This window comes from Hemitrygon akajei, chromosome 20 (assembly GCF_048418815.1).
Source record: "Hemitrygon akajei chromosome 20, sHemAka1.3, whole genome shotgun sequence".
Taxonomy (NCBI): Eukaryota; Metazoa; Chordata; class Chondrichthyes; order Myliobatiformes; family Dasyatidae; genus Hemitrygon; species Hemitrygon akajei.
This window is the reverse complement of record NC_133143.1, coordinates 8,864,173-8,880,203: the sequence shown is the minus strand read 5'-3', so window position 1 is coordinate 8,880,203 and position 16,031 is coordinate 8,864,173. Positions and strand designations below refer to the sequence as shown.

The following is a 16,031-nucleotide window of genomic DNA, read 5'->3' as shown; positions in this document are numbered from 1 at the left end:
CAGTTTGGCTGCAGTCATTGGGCTCCTGGACCATGGCAGGGCTGCAGTTTGGCTGCAGTCATTGGGCTCCTGGACCAGTGACAGTGGCCGCAGTTTGGCTGCAGTCATTGGGCTCCTGGACCAGTGACAGTGGTCACAGTTTGGCTGCAGTCATTGGGCTCCTGGACCAGTGACAGTGGCCGCAGTTTGGCTGCAGTCATTGGGCTCCTGGACCAGTGATGGTGGCCGCAGTTTGGCTGCAGTCATTGGGCCCCTGGACCAGTGACAGTGGTCACAGTTTGTCTGCAGTCATTGGGCTCCTGGACCATGGCAGGGCTGCAGTTTGGCTGCAGTCATTGGGCCCCTGGACCAGTGACAGTGGCCGCAGTTTGGCTGCAGTCATTGGGCTCCTGGACCAGTGACAGTGGTCACAGTTTGGCTGCAGTCATTGGGCTCCTGGACCAGTGACAGTGGCCGCAGTTTGGCTGCAGTCATTGGGCCCCTGGACCAGTGACAGTGGCCGCAGTTTGGCTGCAGTCATTGGGCTCCTGGACCAGTGACAGTGGCCGCAGTTTGGCTGCAGTCATTGGGCTCCTGGACCAGTGACAGTGGCCGCAGTTTGGCTGCAGTCATTGGGCTCCTGGACCATGGCAGTGGCCGCAGTTTGGCTGCAGTCATTGGGCTCCTGGACCAGTGACAGTGGCCGCAGTTTGGCTGCAGTCATTGGGCTCCTGGACCAGTGACAGTGGCCGCAGTTTGGCTGCAGTCATTGGGCTCCTGGACCAATGACAGTGGTCACAGTTTGGCTGCAGTCATTGGGCTCCTGGACCAGTGACAGTGGTCACAGTTTGGCTGCAGTCATTGGGCCCCTGGAACAGTGACAGTGTCCGCAGTTTGGCTGCAGTCATTGGGCTCCTGGACCAGTGACAGTGGCCTCAGTTTAGCTGCAGTCATTGGGCTCCTGGACCAGTGACAGTGGCCGCAGTTTGGCTGCAGTCATTGGGCCCCTGGACCAGTGACAGTGGCCGCAGTTTGGCTGCAGTCATTGGGCTCCTGGACCAGTGACAGTGGCCGCAGTTTGGCTGCAGTCATTGGGCTCCTGGACCAGTGACAGTGGCCGCAGTTTGGCTGCAGTCATTGGGCTCCTGGATCAGTGACAGTGGCCGCAGTTTGGCTGCAGTCATTGGGCTCCTGGACCAGTGACAGTGGCCGCAGTTTGGCTGCAGTCATTGGGCTCCTGGACCAGTGAATGTGGCCGCAGTTTGGCTGCAGTCATTGGGCCCCTGGACCAGTGACAGTGGCTGCAGTTTGGCTGCAGTCATTGGGCTCCTGGACCAGTGACAGTGGTCACAGTTTGGCTGCAGTCATTGGGCTCCTGGACCAGTGACAGTGGCCGCAGTTTGGCTGCAGTCATTGGGCCCCTGGACCAGTGACAGTGGCCGCAGTTTGGCTGCAGTCATTGGGCTCCTGGACCAGTGACAGTGGCCGCAGTTTGGCTGCAGTCATTGGGCTCCTGGACCAGTGACAGTGGCCGCAGTTTGGCTGCAGTCATTGGGCTCCTGGACCATGGCAGTGGCCGCAGTTTGGCTGCAGTCATTGGGCTCCTGGACCAGTGACAGTGGCCGCAGTTTGGCTGCAGTCATTGGGCTCCTGGACCAGTGACAGTGGCCGCAGTTTGGCTGCAGTCATTGGGCTCCTGGACCAATGACAGTGGTCACAGTTTGGCTGCAGTCATTGGGCTCCTGGACCAGTGACAGTGGTCACAGTTTGGCTGCAGTCATTGGGCTCCTGGACCAGTGACAGTGGCCGCAGTTTGGCTGCAGTCATTGGGCTCCTGGACCAGTGACAGTGGCCGCAGTTTGGCTGCAGTCATTGGGCTCCTGGACCAGTGACAGTGGCCGCAGTTTGGCTGCAGTCATTGGGCCCCTGGATCAGTGACAGTGTCCGCAGTTTGGCTGCAGTCATTGGGCCCCTGGACCAGTGACAGTGGTCACAGTTTGGCTGCAGTCATTGGACTCCTGGACCAGTGACAGTGGCCGCAGTTTGGCTGCAGTCATTGGGCCCCTGGACCAGTGACAGTGGTCACAGTTTGGCTGCAGTCATTGGGCACCTGGACCAGTGACAGTGGCCGCAGCTTGGCTGCAGTCATTGGGCTCCTGGACCAGTGACAGTGGCCGCAGTTTGGCTGCAGTCATTGGGCTCCTGGACCAGTGACAGTGGCCGCAGTTTGGCTGCAGTCATTGGGCTCCTGGACCAGTGACAGTGGCTGCAGTTTGGCTGCAGTCATTGGGCTCCTGGACCAGTGACAGTGGCTGCAGTTTGTCTGCAGTCATTGGGCTCCTGGACCAGTGAAAGTGACCGCAGTTTGGCTCCAGTCATTGGGCCCCTGGACCAGTGACAGTGGCCGCAGTTTGGCTCCAGTCATTGGGCTCCTGGACCATGACAGTGGTCACAGTTTGGCTGCAGTCATTGGGCTCCTGGACCAGTGACAGTGGCCGCAGTTTGGTTGCAGTCATTGGGCTCCTGGACCAGTGACAGTGGTCACAGTTTGGCTGCAGTCATTGGGCTCCTGGACCAGTGACAGTGGTCACAGTTTGGCTGCAGTCATTGGGCTCCTGGACCATGGCAGTGGCCGCAGTTTGGCTGCAGTCATTGGGCTCCTGGACCAGTGACAGTGGTCACAGTTTGGCTGCAGTCATTGGGCTCCTGGACCAGTGACAGTGGCCGCAGTTTGGCTGCAGTCATTGGGCTCCTGGACCAGTGACAGTGGCCGCAGTTTGTCTGCAGTCATTCGGCTCCTGGACCAGTGACAGTGGGCGCAGTTTGGCTGCAGTCATTGGGCTCCTGGACCAGTGACAGTGGCCGCAGATTGGCTGCAGTCATTGGGCTCCTGGACCAGTGACAGTGACCGCAGTTTGGCTGCAGTCATTGGGCTCCTGGACCATGGCAGGGCTGCAGTTTGGCTGCAGTCATTGGGCTCCTGGACCATGGCAGGGCTGCAGTTTGGCTGCAGTCATTGGGCTCCTGGACCAGTGACAGTGGCCGCAGTTTGGCTGCAGTCATTGGGCTCCTGGACCATGGCAGGGCTGCAGTTTGGCTGCAGTCATTGGGCTCCTGGACCAGTGACAGTGGCCGCAGTTTGGCTGCAGTCATTGGGCTCCTGGACCAGTGACAGTGGTCACAGTTTGGCTGCAGTCATTGGGCTCCTGGACCAGTGACAGTGGCCGCAGTTTGGCTGCAGTCATTGGGCTCCTGGACCAGTGATGGTGGCCGCAGTTTGGCTGCAGTCATTGGGCCCCTGGACCAGTGACAGTGGTCACAGTTTGTCTGCAGTCATTGGGCTCCTGGACCATGGCAGGGCTGCAGTTTGGCTGCAGTCATTGTGCTCCTGGACCATGGCAGGGCTGCAGTTTGGCTGCAGTCATTGGGCTCCTGGACCATGGCAGTGGCCGCAGTTTGGCTGCAGTCATTGGGCTCCTGGACCAGTGACAGTTGCCGCAGTTTGGCTGCAGTCATTGGGCCCCTGGACCAGTGACAGTGGCCGCAGTTTGGCTGCAGTCATTGGGCTCTTGGACCAGTGACAGTGTCCGCAGTTTGGCTGCAGTCATTGGGCTCCTGGACCAGTGACAGTGGCCGCAGTTTGTCTGCAGTCATTGTGCTCCTGGACCAGTGACAGTGGCCGCAGTTTGGCTGCAGTCATTGGGCTCCTGGATCAGTGACAGTGGCCGCAGTTTGGCTGCAGTCATTGGGCTCCTGGACCAGTGACAGTGGCCGAAGTTTGGCTGCAGTCATTGGGCTCCTGGACCAGTGACAGTGGCCGCAGTTTGGCTGCAGTCATTGGGCTCCTGGACCAGTGACAGTGGCTGCAGTTTGGCTGCAGTCATTGGGCTCCTGGACCAGTGACATTGGCCGCAGTTAGGCTGCAGTCATTGGGCTCCTGGACCAGTGACAGTGGCCGCAGTTTGGCTGCAGTCATTGGGCTCCTGGACCAGTGACAGTGGCCGCAGTTTGGCTGCAGTCATTGGGCTCCTGGACCAGTGACAGTGGCCGCAGTTTGGCTGCCGTCATTGGGCTCCTGGACCAGTGACAGTGGCCGCAGTTTGGCTGCAGTCATTGGGCTCCTGGACCAGTGACAGTGGCCGCAGTTTGGCTGCAGTCATTGGGCTCCTGGACCAGTGACAGTGTCCGCAGTTTGGCTGCAGTCATTGGGCCCCTGGACCAGTGACAGTGGCCGCAGTTTGGCTGCAGTCATTGGGCTCTTGGACCAGTGACAGTGGCCGCAGTTTGGCTGCAGTCATTGGGCTCCTGGATCAGTGACAGTGGCCGCAGTTTGGCTGCAGTCATTGGGCTCCTGGACCAGAGACAGTGGCCACAGTTTGGCTGCAGTCATTGGGCTCCTGGACCAGTGACAGTGGCCGCAGTTTGGCTGCAGTCATTGGGCTCCTGGATCAGTGACAGTGGACGCAGTTTGGCTGCAGTCATTGGGCTCCTGGACCATGGCAGTGGCCGCAGTTTGGCTGCAGTCATTGGGCTCCTGGACCAGTGACAGTGGCCGCAGATTGGCTGCAGTCATTGGGCTCCTGGACCAGTGACAGTGGCCGCAGTTTGGCTGCAGTCATTGGGCTCCTGGACCAGTGACAGTGGCCGCAGTTTGTCTGCAGTCATTGGGCTCCTGGACCAGTGACAGTGGCCGCAGTTTGTCTGCAGTCATTGGGCTCCTGGACCAGTGACAGTGGCCGCAGTTTGGCTGCAGTCATTGGGCTCCTGGACCAGTGACAGTGGCCGCAGTTTGGCTGCAGTCATTGGGCTCCTGGACCAGTGACAGTGGCCGCAGTTTGGCTGCAGTCATTGGGCTCCTGGACCAGTGACATTGGCCGCAGTTTGGCTGCAGTCATTGGGCTCCTGGACCAGTGACAGTGGCCGCAGTTTGGCTGCAGTCATTGGGCCCCTGGATCAGTGACAGTGGCCGCAGTTTGGCTGCAGTCATTGGGCCCCTGGACCAATGACAGTGGTCACAGTTTGGCTGCAGTCATTGGGCTCCTGGACCAGTTACAGTGGTCACAGTTTGGCTGCAGTCATTGGGCTCCTGGACCAGTGACAGTGGCCGCAGTTTGGCTGCAGTCATTGGGCTCCTGGACCAGTGACAGTGGCCGCAGTTTGTCTGCAGTCATTGGGCTCTTGGACCAGTGACAGTGGCTGCAGTTTGGCTGCAGTCATTGGGCTCCTGGACCAGTGACAGTGGTCACAGTTTGGCTGCAGTCATTGGGCTCCTGGACCAGTGACAGTGGCCGCAGTTTGGCTGCAGTCATTGGGCTCCTGGACCAGTGACAGTGGCCGCAGTTTGTCTGCAGTCACTGGGCTCTTGGACCAGTGACAGTGGCCGCAGTTTGGCTGCAGTCATTGGGCCCCTGGACCATGGCAGTGGCCGCAGTTTGGCTGCAGTCATTGGGCTCCTGGACCAGTGACAGTGGCCGCAGTTTGTCTGCAGTCATTGGGCACCTGGACCAGTGACAGTGGCCGCAGTTTGTCTGCAGTCATTGGGCTCCTGGACCAGTGACAGTGGCCGCAGTTTGGCTGCAGTCATTGGGCCCCTGGACCATGGCAGTGGTCACAGTTTGGCTGCAGTCATTGGGCTCCTGGACCAGTGACAGTGGCCGCAGTTTGGCTGCAGTCATTGGGCTCCTGGACCAGTGACAGTGGCCGCAGTTTGTCTGCAGTCATTGGGCTCTTGGACCAGTGACAGTGGCCGCAGTTTGGCTGCAGTCATTGGGCCCCTGGACCATGGCAGTGGCCGCAGTTTGTCTGCAGTCATTGGGCTCCTGGACCAGTGACAGTGGCCGCAGTTTGTCTGCAGTCATTGGGCTCCTGGACCAGTGACAGTGGCCGCAGTTTGGCTGCAGTCATTGGGCCTCTGGACCAGTGACAGTGGTCACAGTTTGGCTGCAGTCATTGGGCTCCTGGACCAGTGACAGTGGCCGCAGTTTGGCTGCAGTCATTGGGCCCCTGGACCAGTGACAGTGGTCACAGTTTGGCTGCAGTCATTGGGCTCCTGGACCAGTGACAGTGGCCGCAGTTTGGCTCCAGTCATTGGGCTCTTGGACCAGTGACAGTGGCCGCAGTTTGGCTGCAGTCATTGGGCTCCTGGACCAGTGACAGTGGCCGCAGTTTGTCTGCAGTCATTGGGCTCCTGGACCAGTGACAGTGGCCGCAGTTTGGCTGCAGTCATTGGGCTCCTGGACCAGTGACAGTGGTCACAGTTTGGCTGCAGTCATTGGGCTCCTGGACCAGTGACAGTGGCCGCAGTTTGGCTGCAGTCATTGGGCCCCTGGACCATGGCAGTGGTCGCAGTTTGGCTGCAGTCATTGGGCTCCTGGACCAGTGACAGTGGTCACAGTTTGGCTGCAGTCATTGGGCTCCTGGACCAGTGACAGTGGCCGCAGTTTGGCTGCAGTCATTGGGCTCCTGGACCAGTGACAGTGGCCGCAGTTTGGCTGCAGTCATTGGGCTCCTGGACCAGTGACAGTGGCCGCAGTTTGGCTGCAGTCATTGGGCTCCTGGACCAGTGACAGTGGCCGCAGTTTGGCTGCAGTCATTGGGCTCCTGGACCAGTGACAGTGGTCACAGTTTGGCTGCAGTCATTGGGCTCCTGGACCAGTGACAGTGGCCGCAGTTTGGCTGCAGTCATTGGGCTCCTGGACCAGTGACAGTGGTCACAGTTTGGCTGCAGTCATTAGGCCCCTGGACCAGTGACAGTGGTCGCAGTTTGGCTGCAGTCATTGGGCTCCTGGACCAGTGACAGTGGTCACAGTTTGGCTGCAGTCATTGGGCTCCTGGACCAGTGACAGTGGCCGCAGTTTGGCTGCAGTCATTGGGCTCCTGGACCAGTGACAGTGGCTGCAGTTTGGCTGCAGTCATTGGGCCCCTGGATCAGTGACAGTGTCCGCAGTGTGGCTGCAGTCATTGGGCTCCTGGACCAGTGACAGTGGCCGCAGTTTGGCTGCAGTCATTGGGCTCCTGGACCAGTGACAGTGGCCGCAGTTTGGCTGCAGTCATTGGGCCCCTGGACCAGTGACAGTGGTCGCAGTTTGGCTGCAGTCATTGGGCTCCTGGACCAGTGACAGTGGCCGCAGTTTGGCTGCAGTCATTGGGCTCCTGGACCAGTGACAGTGACCGCAGTTTGGCTGCAGTCATTGGGCTCCTGGACCAGTGACAGTGGTCACAGTTTGGCTGCAGTCATTGTGCTCCTGGACCAGTGACAGTGGCCGCAGTTTGGCTGCAGTCATTGGGCTCCTGGACCAGTGACAGTGGTCACAGTTTGGCTGCAGTCATTGGGCTCCTGGACCAGTGACAGTGGCCGCAGTTTGGCTGCAGTCATTGGGCTCCTGGACCAGTGACAGTGGCCGCAGTTTGGCTGCAGTCATTGGGCTCCTGGACCAGTGACAGTGGTCACAGTTTGGCTGCAGTCATTAGGCCCCTGGACCAGTGACAGTGGTCGCAGTTTGGCTGCAGTCATTGGGCTCCTGGACCAGTGACAGTGGTCACAGTTTGGCTGCAGTCATTGGGCTCCTGGACCAGTGACAGTGGCCGCAGTTTGGCTGCAGTCATTGGGCTCCTGGACCAGTGACAGTGGCCGCAGTTTGGCTGCAGTCATTGGGCTCCTGGACCAGTGACAGTGGCCGCAGTTTGGCTGCAGTCATTGGGCTCCTGGACCAGTGACAGTGGCCGCAGTTTGGCTGCAGTCATTGGGCTCCTGGACCAGTGACAGTGGTCACAGTTTGGCTGCAGTCATTGGGCTCCTGGACCAGTGACAGTGGCTGCAGTTTGGCTGCAGTCATTGGGCTCCTGGACCAGTGACAGTGGCCGCAGTTTGGCTGCAGTCATTGGGCTCCTGGACCAGTGACAGTGGCCGCAGTTTGGCTGCAGTCATTGGGCTCCTGGACCATGGCAGTGACCGCAGTTTGGCTGCAGTCATTGGGCTCCTGGACCAGTGACAGTGGCCGCAGTTTGGCTGCAGTCATTGGGCTCCTGGACCAGTGACAGTGGCCGCAGTTTGGCTGCAGTCATTGGGCTCCTGGACCAGTGACAGTGGCCGCAGTTTGGCTGCAGTCATTGGGCTCCTGGACCAGTGACAGTGGCCGCAGTTTGGCTGCAGTCATTGGGCTCCTGGACCAGTGACAGTGACCGCAGTTTGGCTGCAGTCATTGGGCTCCTGGACCAGTGACAGTGGCCGCAGTTTGGCTGCAGTCATTGGGCTCCTGGACCAGTGACAGTGGCCGCAGTTTGGCTGCAGTCATTGGGCTCCTGGACCAGTGACAGTGGCCGCAGTTTGGCTGCAGTCATTGGGCTCCTGGACCAGTGACAGTGGCCGCAGTTTGGCTGCAGTCATTCGGCTCCTGGACCAGTGACAGTGGCCGCAGTTTGGCTGCAGTCATTGGGCTCCTGGACCAGTGACAGTGGCCGCAGTTTGGCTGCAGTCATTGGGCTCCTGGACCAGTGACAGTGGCCGCAGTTTGGCTGCAGTCATTGGGCTCCTGGACCAGTGACATTGGTCGCAGTTTGGCTGCAGTCATTGGGCTCCTGGACCAGTGACAGTGGTCACAGTTTGTCTGCAGTCATTGGGCTCCTGGACCAGTGGCAGTGGCCGCAGTTTGGCTGCAGTCATTGGGCTCCTGGACCAGTGACAGTGGTCACAGTTTGTCTGCAGTCATTGGGCTCCTGGACCAGTGACAGTGGCCGCAGTTTGGCTGCAGTCATTGGGCTCCTGGACCATGGCAGTGGCCGCAGTTTGGCTGCAGTCATTGGGCTCCTGGACCAGTGACAGTGGCCGCAGTTTGGCTGCAGTCATTGGGCTCCTGGACCATGACAGTGGCCGCAGTTTGTCTGCAGTCATTGGGCTCCTGGACCAGTGACAGTGGTCACAGTTTGGCTGCAGTCATTGGGCTCCTGGACCAGTGACAGTGGTCACAGTTTGGCTGCAGTCATTGGGCTCCTGGACCAGTGACAGTGGCCGCAGTTTGGCTGCAGTCATTGGGCTCCTGGACCAGTGACAGTGGCCGCAGTTTGGCTGCAGTCATTGGGCCCCTGGACCAGTGACAGTGGCCGCAGTTTGTCTGCAGTCATTGGGCCCCTCGATCAGTGACAGTGTCCGCAGTTTGGCTGCAGTCATTGGGCTCCTGGACCAGTGACAGTGGTCACAGTTTGGCTGCAGTCATTGGGCCACTGGACCAGTGACAGTGGCCGCAGTTTGGCTGCAGTCATTGGGCTCCTGGACCAGTGACAGTGGCCGCAGTTTGGCTGCAGTCATTGGGCTCCTGGACCAGTGACAGTGGCCACAGTTTGGCTGCAGTCATTGGGCTCCTGGACCAGTGACAGTGGTCACAGTTTGGCTGCAGTCATTGGGCTCCTGGACCAGTGACAGTGGCCGCAGTTTGGCTGCAGTCATTGGGCCCCTGGACGATGGCAGTGGCCGCAGTTTGGCTGCAGTCATTGGGCTCCTGGACCAGTGACAGTGGCCGCAGTTTGGCTGCAGTCATTGGGCCCCTGGACCAGTGACAGTGGCCGCAGTTTGGCTGCAGTCATTGGGCCCCTGGACGATGGCAGTGGCCGCAGTTTGGCTGCAGTCATTGGGCTCCTGGACCAGTGACAGTGGCCGCAGTTTGGCTGCAGTCATTGGGCTCCCGGACCAGTGACAGTGGCCGCAGTTTGGCTGCAGTCATTGGGCTCCCGGACCAGTGACAGTGGCCGCAGTTTGGCTGCAGTCATTGGGCTCCTGGACCAGTGACAGTGGCCGCAGTTTGGCTGCAGTCATTGGGCCCCTGGACCATGGCAGTGGCCGCAGTTTGGCTGCAGTCATTGGGCTCCTGGACCAGTGACAGTGGCCGCAGTTTGTCTGCAGTCATTGGGCTCCTGGACCAGTGACAGTGGCCGCAGTTTGGCTGCAGTCATTGGGCTCCTGGACCAGTGACAGTGGCCGCAGTTTGGCTGCAGTCATTGGGCTCCTGGACCAGTGACAGTGGCCGCAGTTTGGCTGCAGTCATTGGGCCCCTGGATCAGTGACAGTGTCCGCAGTTTGGCTGCAGTCATTGGGCCCCTGGACCATGGCAGTGGCCGCAGTTTGGCTGCAGTCATTGGGCTCCTGGACCAGTGACAGTGGCCGCAGTTTGGCTGCAGTCATTTGGCTCCTGGACCAGTGACAGTGGTCGCAGTTTGGCTGCAGTCATTGGGCTCCTGGACCAGTGACAGTGGCCGCAGTTTGGCTGCAGTCATTTGGCTCCTGGACCAGTGACAGTGGCCGCAGTTTGGCTGCAGTCATTGGGCTCCTGGACCAGTGACAGTGGCCGCAGTTTGGCTGCAGTCATTTGGCTCCTGGACCAGTGACAGTGGTCGCAGTTTGGCTGCAGTCATTGGGCTCCTGGACCAGTGACAGTGGCCGCAGTTTGTCTGCAGTCATTTGGCTCCTGGACCAGTGACAGTGGCCGCAGTTTGGCTGCAGTCATTGGGCTCCTGGACCAGTGACAGTGGCCGCAGTTTGGCTGCAGTCATTTGGCTCCTGGACCAGTGACAGTGGCCACAGTTTGGCTGCAGTCATTGGGCTCCTGGACCAGTGACAGTGGCCGCAGTTTGGCTGCAGTCATTGGGCTCCTGGACCAGTGACAGTGGCCGCAGTTTGGCTGCAGTCATTGGGCTCCTGGACCAGTGACAGTGGCCGCAGTTTGGCTGCAGTCATTGGGCTCCTGGACCAGTGACAGAGGCCGCAGTTTGGCTGCAGTCATTGGGCTCTTGGACCAGTGACAGTGGCCGCAGTTTGGCTGCAGTCATTGGGCTCTTGGACCAGTGACAGTAGCCGCAGTTTGGCTGCAGTCATTGGGCCCCTGGACCAGTGACAGTGGCCGCAGTTTGGCTGCAGTCATTGGGCTCCTGGACCAGTGACAGTGGCCGCAGTTTGGCTGCAGTCATTGGGCTCCTGGACCAGTGACAGAGGCCGCAGTTTGGCTGCAGTCATTGGGCCCCTGGACCATGGCAGTGGCCGCAGTTTGTCTGCAGTCATTGGGCTCCTGGATCAGTGACAGTGGCTGCAGTTTGGCTGCAGTCATTGGGCTCCTGGACCAGTGACAGTGGCCGCAGTTTGGCTGCCGTCATTGGGCCCCTGGATCAGTGACAGTGTCCGCAGTTTGGCTGCAGTCATTGGGCTCCTGGACCAGTGACAGTGGCCGCAGTTTGGCTGCAGTCATTGGGCTCCTGGACCAGTGACAGTGGCCGCAGTTTGGCTGCCGTCATTGGGCCCCTGGATCAGTGACAGTGTCCGCAGTTTGGCTGCAGTCATTGGGCTCCTGGACCATGGCAGTGGTCGCAGTTTGGCTGCAGTCATTGGGCTCCTGGACCAGTGACAGTGGCCACAGTTTGTCTGCAGTCATTGGGCTCCTGGACCAGTGACAGTGGCCGCAGTTTGGCTGCAGTCATTGGGCTCCTGGACCATGACAGTGGCCGCAGTTTGGCTGCAGTCATTGGGCCCCTGGACCAGTGACAGTGGCCGCAGTTTGGCTGCAGTCATTCGGCCCCTGGACCATGGCAGTGGCCGCAGTTTGGCTGCAGTCATTGGGCTCCTGGACCAGTGACAGTGGTCACAGTTTGGCTGCAGTCATTGGGCTCCTGGACCAGTGACAGTGGTCACAGTTTGGCTGCAGTCATTGGGCTCCTGGACCAGTGACAGTGGCCGCAGTTTGGCTGCAGTCATTCGGCCCCTGGACCATGGCAGTGGCCGCAGTTTGGCTGCAGTCATTGGGCTCCTGGACCAGTGACAGTGGTCACAGTTTGGCTGCAGTCATTGGGCTCCTGGACCAGTGACAGTGGCCGCAGTTTGGCTGCAGTCATTGGGCCGCTGGACCAGTGACAGTGGCCGCAGTTTGTCTGCAGTCATTGGGCTCCTGGACCAGTGACAGTGGTCACAGTTTGGCTGCAGTCATTGGGCTCCTGGACCAGTGACATTGTCCGCAGTTTGGCTGCAGTCATTGGGCTCCTGGACCAGTGACAGTGTCCGCAGTTTGGCTGCAGTCATTGGGCTCCTGGACCAGTGACAGTGTCCGCAGTTTGGCTGCAGTCATTGGGCTCTTGGACCAGTGACAGTGGCCGCAGTTTGGCTGCAGTCATTGGGCTCCTGGACCAGTGACAGTGGCCGCAGTTTGGCTGCAGTCATTGGGCTCCTGGACCAGTGACAGTGGCCGCAGTTTGTCTGCAGTCATTGGGCTCCTGGACCATGACAGTGGCCGCAGTTTGTCTGCAGTCATTGGGCTCCTGGACCAGTGACAGTGGCCGCAGTTTGGCTGCAGTCATTGGGCCGCTGGACCAGTGACAGTGGTCGCAGTTTGGCTGCAGTCATTGGGCTCCTGGACCAGTGACAGTGGCCGCAGTTTGGCTGCAGTCATTGGGCCGCTGGACCAGTGACAGTGGCCGCAGTTTGGCTGCAGTCATTGGGCTCCTGGACCAGTGACAGTGGCCGCAGTTTGGCTGCAGTCATTGGGCCGCTGGACCAGTGACAGTGGTCGCAGTTTGGCTGCAGTCATTGGGCTCCTGGACCAGTGACAGTGGCCGCAGTTTGGCTGCAGTCATTGGGCCCCTGGACCAGTGACATTGGTCGCAGTTTGGCTGCAGTCATTGGGCTCCTGGACCAGTGACAGTGGCCGCAGTTTGGCTGCAGTCATTGGGCTCCTGGACCAGTGACAGTGGCCGCAGTTTGGCTGCAGTCATTGGGCCCCTGGACCAGTGACAGTGGCCGCAGTTTGGCTGCAGTCATTGGGCTCCTGGACCATGGCAGTGGCCGCAGTTTGGCTGCAGTCATTGGGCTCCTGGACCAGTGACAGTGGTCACAGTTTGGCTGCAGTCATTGGGCTCCTGGACCATGGCAGTGGCCGCAGTTTGGCTGCAGTCATTGGGCTCCTGGACCAGTGACAGTGGTCACAGTTTGGCTGCAGTCATTGGGCTCCTGGACCAGTGACAGTGGTCACAGTTTGGCTGCAGTCATTGGGCTCCTGGACCAGTGACAGTGGTCACAGTTTGGCTGCAGTCATTGGGCTCCTGGACCAGTGACAGTGGCCGCAGTTTGGCTGCAGTCATTGGGCCCCTGGACCAGTGACAGTGGTCACTGTTTGGCTGCAGTCATTGGGCTCCTGGACCAGTGACAGTGTCCGCAGTTTGGCTGCAGTCATTGGGCTCTTGGACCAGTGACAGTGGCCGCAGTTTGGCTGCAGTCATTGGGCTCCTGGACCAGTGACAGTGGCCGCAGTTTGGCTGCAGTCATTGGGCTCCTGGACCAGTGACAGTGGCCGCAGTTTGTCTGCAGTCATTGGGCTCCTGGACCATGACAGTGGCCGCAGTTTGTCTGCAGTCATTGGGCTCCTGGACCAGTGACAGTGGCCGCAGTTTGGCTGCAGTCATTGGGCCGCTGGACCAGTGACAGTGGTCGCAGTTTGGCTGCAGTCATTGGGCTCCTGGACCAGTGACAGTGGCCGCAGTTTGGCTGCAGTCATTGGGCCGCTGGACCAGTGACAGTGGCCGCAGTTTGGCTGCAGTCATTGGGCTCCTGGACCAGTGACAGTGGCCGCAGTTTGGCTGCAGTCATTGGGCCGCTGGACCAGTGACAGTGGTCGCAGTTTGGCTGCAGTCATTGGGCTCCTGGACCAGTGACAGTGGCCGCAGTTTGGCTGCAGTCATTGGGCCCCTGGACCAGTGACATTGGTCGCAGTTTGGCTGCAGTCATTGGGCTCCTGGACCAGTGACAGTGGCCGCAGTTTGGCTGCAGTCATTGGGCTCCTGGACCAGTGACAGTGGCCGCAGTTTGGCTGCAGTCATTGGGCCCCTGGACCAGTGACAGTGGCCGCAGTTTGGCTGCAGTCATTGGGCTCCTGGACCATGGCAGTGGCCGCAGTTTGGCTGCAGTCATTGGGCTCCTGGACCAGTGACAGTGGTCACAGTTTGGCTGCAGTCATTGGGCTCCTGGACCATGGCAGTGGCCGCAGTTTGGCTGCAGTCATTGGGCTCCTGGACCAGTGACAGTGGTCACAGTTTGGCTGCAGTCATTGGGCTCCTGGACCAGTGACAGTGGTCACAGTTTGGCTGCAGTCATTGGGCTCCTGGACCAGTGACAGTGGTCACAGTTTGGCTGCAGTCATTGGGCTCCTGGACCAGTGACAGTGGCCGCAGTTTGGCTGCAGTCATTGGGCCCCTGGACCAGTGACAGTGGTCACAGTTTGGCTGCAGTCATTGGGCTCCTGGACCAGTGACAGTGGCCGCAGTTTGGCTGCAGTCATTCGGCCCCTGGACCATGGCAGTGGCCGCACTGGCTACATCACTGGACTTCATTTCAGGGACTCTGATTTTCACGTTCAGTGCATGATTCGTTCTTTCTTTTTCACACATTGGATGTGCGGCTGTGTTTGTGCCGCTAGGTTTTTCATTAATTCTACTGTGTTTCATTGTTTTGTGGCTGCCTGCAAGACGAATCTCGAAGTTGTATATGGTAAACATACTTTGATCATAACTTTACTTTGAATTTGCCCTATTGTAGAACAGGAACAGGCCGTTCCTCCCTGACGCCTGTACCAAACACGATGTCGCATTAAGCTAAATCTCTTCTGCTTGTACATGTCTGTATTTTTAAAATGCCCACATTAAACTCTTCTTTAAACTCACCTCCACACTCACCTTAAATGCATGTCCTGTAGTATTTGACCTGGGGAATTAAAAAATTTGGGCTACCTTTGCCTCACATAGTTTTATAAACTTCTATCCTGTCTGCCCTCAGCCCCTGGTAGTCCAGAGCAAACACCCCTATCTTGTCCAAGCTCTCCTTACAGCGAACCTTCTCTAATTTACTCAGCATCTTGTTAAACAGCTTTTGCACATTTTCCAAAGCCCCCATATACTTATTGTAATGGGCGGCCAGAATGATAAACAACATTCCGAGTGCAGCCTTACCAACAGTATCTATTCCCGTCTTCATGTCAATTAACACGTTTCCATCGATGGATAAATACCACGTATCTGCCCTTTACTCTTTGATTCGAATGAAGAGTCTCGTCGATTGGCCATTCCTCCCCCCTCCACTCCCCCTTCCACTCCCCCCTCCTCTCCCCCCACCACTACCCCCACCACTCCTCAGATTCAGCCTGTCCCGCTGTTCCTTCAGCACCATATCTGTCGCGCCAGAACTGCCTCGGCAATACTCAAACCCTTATCCAAAAAAGGCTGAAGCAAAGTCTTGCGAATTCCCAGTGAGTGAGTGAGTGAGTGAGTGAGTGAGAGAGACTGAGAGAGAGTGAGAGAGTGAGTGAGTGAGTGAGTGAGTGAGTGAGAGAGTGAGTGAGTGAGTGAGTGCGGAATCTCAGCCCTGTCTTCTCCGCACCAGAAAATCTATCCACGGTGACTTTTGAATGAAAGCTCTGACAGGGGTTGGATGAAATGCTTTTTGTAAAACAGAACTACACGGGGTTCCAGCAAGAGTTAAGCGTTCACAGGGCAGACATCGAGTTGGAACGAAGTCTGATAAACCGTGCTCCCAAAATCAAGTTCACAGACCTGGAAGGAGGTGCCCGCCAGTGACCAAGAGACCGAGCCGACAACAAGCAATCACAATCCCGCCAGCTTCGGCTCACAGACCAGCGTAACAGCCGTAGAAACAAGACTTTTACAAACTGTCTAAAGTACCAAAGAAAAATGTACCGCTCTGCAGAATAGGATTAAACACGGAATATAATTAAACAATGCGTGAACAGGTTGGACACAGCGAGCCGAGGGGACTGCGGACGTTACCTGAGTCAGAGAGAAGACGCTGCGGAATCGCCTCCGGACAAAGTTATTTGGGAACTCTGGCTGCCTTCCTTTTATACATAATCGAAAGCCAGCCCCCAGCTCCGTCTCCGATCCTGTGCCTGACCACACTCTCTAATCGTGAGCACATGGCTGTCAATGCGAGGGAAATAGGAGTTAGTAATGTAGGACAGTACAGCACAGCAGCTGGCCCTTCGGCCCATCGCGCCAATGCCGAATCTCTTCTGCCT

The 16,031-nt window shown here is 58.5% G+C and overlaps 1 protein-coding gene across 2 annotated transcripts in view; it reads right to left on the bottom strand.

Moving 5' to 3' along the window:
• LOC140742205 (coagulation factor XIII A chain-like) overlaps nucleotides 1-15,812 on the bottom strand; it is a 218,025-nt gene extending 202,213 nt beyond the window's left edge. For both annotated transcript variants that reach the window (XM_073073026.1, XM_073073025.1), the window contains exon 1: nucleotides 15,784-15,812. The gene's annotated coding sequence lies outside the window, so the exon portion shown is untranslated. The remainder of the gene's footprint in view (nucleotides 1-15,783) is intronic.
• Nucleotides 15,813-16,031: the final 219 nt, after the last annotated feature.